Source organism: Erpetoichthys calabaricus, chromosome 8, assembly GCF_900747795.2.
Source record: "Erpetoichthys calabaricus chromosome 8, fErpCal1.3, whole genome shotgun sequence".
In the NCBI taxonomy this organism is placed as follows: Eukaryota; Metazoa; Chordata; class Cladistia; order Polypteriformes; family Polypteridae; genus Erpetoichthys; species Erpetoichthys calabaricus.
In genome coordinates this window covers 158,424,422-158,431,732 of record NC_041401.2, presented here as the reverse complement: position 1 = coordinate 158,431,732, position 7,311 = coordinate 158,424,422, and positions in this window count along the sequence as shown.

Sequence of the window (7,311 nt, the reverse complement as noted above, 5' to 3'; positions counted from 1 at the left end):
CTCTTTCAGTCACTCTCTGAAACTCGTGAGCATACATAAGGATGCAAGTGTAGACTGACAACTCATCAGACGAAGTTCTCTGTTTACTTAACTACAAATGTCTAGTAATATCTACACATTTTAGTCTTTGCTACTGCAATCTGTTGGCCATTCTCATGATTCTCTTTCGCCTTACTCATGAACAAGACACAGAGATGTGTAAATCCCTGCAGCCACACAGAATAAGTGACTCTTTTCTTGGGAGAGAACCATAGCCTTTCATTATGAAGTATCAATTCTCATCCTAATTACTTTCATTAAGGAAAATAAATTAGAAGAATGCAGGTATGAAATCACAGTCAGAGGCACAGAGCCAATTCATGGTTGTGCACTGATTGCCTATTCATACAAAATGATGGAAAGTAGAGGAGACAGCACAGTCTTGACAGAGTCATACACCAAGACTGACTGGCTTATCCAGTGTGTAGCTTCCTCAGTTTTATCATTTCTTGGTGTTTAGTTATGGACAGCCCACACTGATGATCAGAGGTGGACTCGTCACTAGCCATTCCAGTTGATGTGATAGGAGTTCTTGATGTAGTAGGGATGGTGTGGGGAGGCTGGTCATTGGAAGAAGGTGGAAGTGGGAGGGAAAAATCTAAAAATTATTTCACGATCTTAGCTTTGTCCACATCCCCTTCTAGCACCTGAGCCCTGGATTGATTGTGTGCAGTAATTATACCCAGTCCTTTCAAGACTTCATTTGTGTTATTCTGAGTGAGGTTGTTTTGTTTTTTAGCTTTTTAAGTTTTCCTTTCGCTCTCCCTGCTTTTTCTTTACTGCATTCTGTACATCCTTCAGAGCCTTTTTGTTGCTGCATTTGAATGCTCTCTTTTTCTCATTCAGTAGGCCTTTTAGCTCCTTAGTAGCTTATTAGTCTATGTCCTGAAGCATGTTTTACCACCTACTAGGAAAATGAGGCTGGACCTGGCCAGAGTTCAATATCAGGCTGTTTCTGACGAGTTTGCATGCAGTTTGTGTGAGGAACTTATGGATTTGGGTGCAACTGTCGATCCTAATGTGATGTGGAAGATCTTCCATGACAAGACCCTGAAGGTTGCTGAGGGTCGTGTTGGAGTTACTGGTGTTCCCAGAAGGAGGTGTTTCATCTCGCAGGGCACTCTGGATATCATTTAGAGGAGTCGCAGTGCACGGCTTGATGGCAACTTCAGTCTGTACCGGGAACTGAGAAGGATGTCTGCGAGGACTCTGAGGGCAGATAAGAAGGCATTTGTTAGAGAAATCTGTGAGCAAGTGACACACCATCTATGGTCTAGTGACCCACGTCCTGCTTACAGAATAATTGAAGCATTACACACATCCGAATCTGTTTTTTTTGATAGTCGCAGTCAAGGTGACTGATGGAATGGTCCTTACGGATGACACTGGAGTTGTGACCCACTGGGCTGGCTACTTTGAGCAGTTGTTCAAAGCTGATCCTCTGGCTAGGACGTTGGATATCTCTGGGTCCACGGTACTTGAGGCTGAACCACCCAATCTCACTGAGATTCCTCGGGTGGTGAACCAGCTGAGGGTAGGGAAGGCTGCAGGGATCTGTGGTATCTGGGGTGAACTTCTTCAGTCTGATAGTAAGGCTGTCCTCCTGGCATTGCAAGCAATCTTTGCTTCCATTTGGGAGACTGGCGTCATCCCAACTGACTGGAAAATGAAGACCTGTCGTCCCTGTATGGAAAGGGAAGGGTGATCACCTGGATTGCGGCAACTACAGGGGGATAACACTGCTTTCGGTGCCAGGTAAGGTCCTTGCTAGGGTCGTCCTCAATAGAATCCGTGATCACTTGCTCACCTACCAGTGACCAGAGCAGTCTGGTTTTATGCGTAAGAAGTCTACCATCGACCACATCCTGGAACTGAGGGTTCTCATGGAGCACAAACGTGAATATCAGCTGAGTTTCTTTGCAGCCTTTGTCAATTTTCGTAATTGTTCGACTCAGTTGATTGAGCTGCCCTTTGCGACATTCTAAGACTTAATGAGATCACCTTAAAGTTGCTGGATATAATGGCCGGCCTTTTCACTGGTACTGTGAGTGTTGTGCCAGAGTGAAGGCAGAACCTCTGTGTTTTTCCCAGTTGATTCTGGGGTTCATCAGGGATGTCTTCTTGCTCCTACCATGTTCAATGCTTGCATGGACTGGGTTTTGGGCAAGGTTGTTGGGTCCAGTGGCTGTGGGGCATCTGTTGGCGAAGTAAGATTCGCTGATCTTGACTTTGCTGACGATGCTGTGATATTCACAGAGTTGATGGAGGCTCTGATTGGGGCTCTTGAGAGACTGAGCGAGGAGTCTTGAGTGTCTGGGCTTGCAAGCGTCCTGGAATAAAACCAAGATCCAGGCCTTTAATGACCTCTTGGGCACAGCCATCAGCAGTGTGTCTGTTTGCGGAGAGAGTGTCGACCTTGTCGAGAGGTTTACTTACCTCGGCAGTGACATTCATGTCTCTGGTGACTCTTCCTATGAAGTCAATAGACAGACTAAGAGAGCATGAGGGGTCATGAGGTCACTGGAAAGGGGTGTGTGGCGCTCCTGATATCTATGCAAAAAGACGAAGGTCCAAGTCTTTAGAGTCCTGGTGCTTCCTATCTTGCTATATGGTTGCGAGATATGGATGCTATCCAGTGACCTGAGATGAAGACTGGACTCCTTTGGTACTGTGGCTCTTCGGAGAATCCTTGGGTATCGATGGTTTGACTTTGTGTCGAATGAGCGGTTGCTCATGGAATTCTGAATGAGACACATTACCTGCATTGTGAGGGAGCATCAGTTACTGCACTACAGCTATGTGATGCGATTCCGCGAAGGGGATCCAGCTCACAGGATCCTCATTGTTGGGGACCTGAGTAGCTACACCAGGCCAAGGGGATACCCATGTAACACCTGGCTGTGGCAATTAGAAGGTCATTTCTGGAGGGTGGGACTGGACTGCCTGTCTGCCTGGGATCCTGAGCTGTTTTGTCATGTGGTGGGTGCAGCAATGCGGTGCACCAGTGCATGCTCCCCAGCCTGACTTGACCTGACCTGACCTGACCTGCACTCATGTGTGATAATAGTGTCAACTGCCAAGTGCATTTAGCAAACAATCAATCTATTCTGTCCAAAGAAATGCCTTTGCTCTAACTTTCCTCCCAACACTAGTCAAGTATTCCTCAAGTTCACCAGCTTCAGAACATTAAAAGAACTATTGTCAAAAAGCTGAGTAAGTGTAAGTGGGTTCCTTACGGCATTTTGTGCTTGTATTGTGCTATACTTCCAGTGTGTTTCCTCTTCAGGTGTTCATGCACTGAGCTGTTATGGAACACCACACAATGAACAAGCAACCACTTTCTCAGATTTTGGGTGAAATACTCTCACAAAGAGGAGATCATTTTGAGGAACTTTTTTTTGCTGAATGTTTTGCAGCTGCCACCAAGATTAGCTTACTCATAAACAATACAGACCTTGTGGCAGGTGGCCGGGTGTGGTCATCAGCTGCCTGCCTATTTAAGGAGCCGCCTCCCTTTAATCAAATTTAAATCCCGGCTGAAGACTCACTACTTCAGTTTAGCATATCCTGACTAGAGCTGCTGATTAACTGTACAGACTGCATCTCTGTTGTTAGTCATTAGCACTTAAACATAAGTAACATGACAGTTATAATTGTATACTAACCCTCACTTATTCTGTTTTTCTTCTCGGTACTCAAATGTGGCAGTTGGTGCCATGGCCCACCTGCCAAGTTGTTTTGCCTGCCTAAGGTAAAGTCATCCCTGATGGAGGATTGCAGGAATCGTGAGAAAGAGGGGTCCTTTCATCGGATTGGCTGGCCCAGCACTGTTTCAGCCGTGGAATGGCCAAATGGGGGAGGCAGCTTGAAGGATGAGGTCTCCAAGACTCTACACAAATCCAAATCTTATTATGGGATATATCATCTACTGTTAAATTCTGCTCTGTACTTCTAAAATTTATATTTTTTATTTCTTACTATATTGAGAAATTGTTCTGTTCTGTGTACTGCATTGTATTGTATTGACCCGCTTCTTTTGACACCCACTGCACGCCCAACCTACCTGGAAAGGGGTCTCTCTTTGAACTGCCTTTCCCAAGGTTTCTTCCATTTTTTCCCTACGAGGTTTTTTTGGGAGTTATTCCTTGTCTTCTTAGAGAGTCAAGGCTGGGGGGCTGTCAAGAGGCAGGGCCTGTTAAAGCCCATTGTGGCACTTCCTGTGTGATTTTGGGCCATACAAAAATAAATTGTATTGTATTGTATTGTATTGTAATCAAGGCTGGAGTCGGGTGAAGAGTTGGACGAGGTCGGAGAGGAGGTGGCGAGGAGAGGCCTGGAGTGTGTGAGAAAAGAGAGAGAGAGAGAGAGAGAGAGAGAGACGGCTGGGGAAGAAGCCGGGACGAAGAGAGGTGGCTAAGTGAAGCCTGGACTTTGAGAGACTGTGGGGGTTTGGTGACGGTGCACTTAGAGACTGTAAATAATATAGTGTAAATAAACGTGGGGTGATGGCTGTAAATGTGTCTGCCTGTCTGTGTCCGGGCCGTACTCTTTCACAACCTGTAGCGTGCGGTGTGCAATGCAGTAGGGGGACTACTAGTCGATTCAGAAAATACAGAGAGAGAGAGAGAGAGAGAGAGGGGGAGTATGCACTGATAGCATGTTGCTGCACCCACCACACAGGAAATCCATCCATCCATTATCCAACCTTCTATATCCTAACTACAGGGTCACGGGGGTCTGCTGGAGCCAATCCCAGCCAACACAGGGTGCAAGGCAGGAGACAAACCCCGGGCAGGGCGCCAGCCCACAGCAGGGCGCACACACACACACACACACACACACACACACACACTAGGGACAATGCACCTAACCTGCATGTCTTTGGACTGTGGGAGGAAACCGGAGTACCAGTAGGAAACCCACGCAGACACGGGGAGAACATGCAAACTCCACGCAGGGAGGACCCGGGTCTCCTAACTGCGAGGCAGCAGCGCTACCTACTGCGCCACCGTACTGCCCACAGGAAATACAGTTTGATAAAAATTTTTTGTCGATTACAGTCAACCCCTGAAATTCGCAGGGGTTATGTTCCTAGAGCACCAGTGGATTGAGAAAAACTGTGAATTTTGGATGTGGACAAAAAAAGCCTATAAATACCTATTTTTTATAGTTTAAACCCTAAATATGCTCCCAAAACATTTTAATTTTATTTCAAACTCCGCTTAATACATTACCCTAAAAAAAGAATGTAAAGGTAAACCCGTATACTGTACTGTACTGCTGTGTCTCCCGCAGTGCTAGAATGTAAAACACCCTTATACAGTGGTGTGAAAAACTATTTGCCCCCTTCCTGATTTCTTATTCTTTTGCATGTTTGTCACACAAAATGTTTCTGATCATCAAACACATTTAACCATTAGTCAAATATAACACAAGTAAACACAAAATGCAGTTTTTAAATGATGGTTTTTATTATTTAGGGAGAAAAAAAAAATCCAAACCTACATGGCCCTGTGTGAAAAAGTAATTGCCCCCTGAACCTAATAACTGGTTGGGCCACCCTTAGCAGCAATAACTGCAATAAAGCGTTTGCGATAACTTGCAATGAGTCTATTACAGCGCTCTGGAGGAATTTTGGCCCACTCATCTTTGCAAAATTGTTGTAATTCAGCTTTATTTGAGGGTTTTCTAGCATGAACCGCCTTTTTAAAGTCATGCCATAGCATCTCAATTGGATTCAGGTCAGGACTTTGACTAGGCCACTCCAAAGTCTTCAATTTGTTTTTCTTCAGCCATTCAGAGGTGGATTTGCTGGTGTGTTTTGGGTCATTGTCCTGTTGCAGCACCCAAGATCGCTTCAGCTTGAGTTGACGAACAGATGACCGGACATTCTCCTTCAGGATTTTTTGGTAGACAGTAGAATTCATGGTTCCATCTATCACAGCAAGCCTTCCAGGTCCTGAAGCAGCAAAACAACCCCAGACCATCACACTACCACCACCATATTTTACTGTTGGTATGATGTTCTTTTTCTGAAATGCTGTGTTCCTTTTACGCCAGATGTAAGGGGACATTTGCCTTCCAAAAAGTTCAACTTTTGTCTCATCAGTCCACAAGGTATTTTCCCAAAAGTCTTGGCAATCATTGAGATGTTTCTTAGCAAAATTGAGACGAGCCCTAATGTTCTTTTTGCTTAACAGTGGTTTGCGTCTTGGAAATCTGCCACGCAGGCCGTTTTTGCCCAGTCTCTTTCTTATGGTGGAGTCGTGAACACTGACCTTAATTGAGGCAAGTGAGGCCTGCAGTTCTTTAGACGTTGTCCTGGGGTCTTTTGTGACCTCTCGGATGAGTCGTCTCTGCGCTCTTGGGGTAATTTTGGTCGGCCGGCCACTCCTGGGAAGGTTCACCACTGTTCCATGTTTTTGCCATTTGTGGATAATGGCTCTCACTGTGGTTCGCTGGAGTCCCAAAGCTTTAGAAATGGCTTTATAACCTTTACCAGACTGATAGATCTCAATTACTTCTGTTCTCATTTGTTCCTGAATTTCTTTGGATCTTGGCATGATGTCTAGCTTTTGAGGTGCTTTTGGTCTACTTCTCTGTGTCAGGCAGCTCCTATTTAAGTGATTTCTTGATTGAAACAGGTGTGGCAGTAATCAGGCCTGGGGGTGGCTACGGAAATTGAACTCAGGTGTGATACACCACAGTTAGGTTATTTTTTAACAAGGGGGCAATTACTTTTTCACACAGGGCCATGTAGGTTTGGATTTTTTTTCTCCCTAAATAATAAAAACCATCATTTAAAAACTGCATTTTGTGTTTACTTGTGTTATATTTGACTAATGGTTAAATGTGTTTGATGATCAGAAACATTTTGTGTGACAAACATGCAAAAGAATAAGAAATCAGGAAGGGGGCAAATAGTTTTTCACACCACTGTATGTACTGTAATTCATGCAAGCGCATTTTCTTTGGTATGCGCTGTCGTTTTCTTTGGTATAAATAGGGTAAATACAGTAATATCTGAATTTAATTTAATAAAAATACAGTAAAATGTATGGGTACTCATCAATAATGAATGATATTGTTTGAAGAAGAAGAAGATGATGATGATGAGCTGTGCAGTACGATGAAGGTATGTAATGAAGATAATGACTGCATGGCAAAGCAGAGGATTTATAGCTCATTGGGTGGTGCCTCTTATTCAGGTGCTTGGGTGGCATCTTAGGACTTTAAAAAGAACAAAACGAAAAACACGAGAAGACTCGGTGA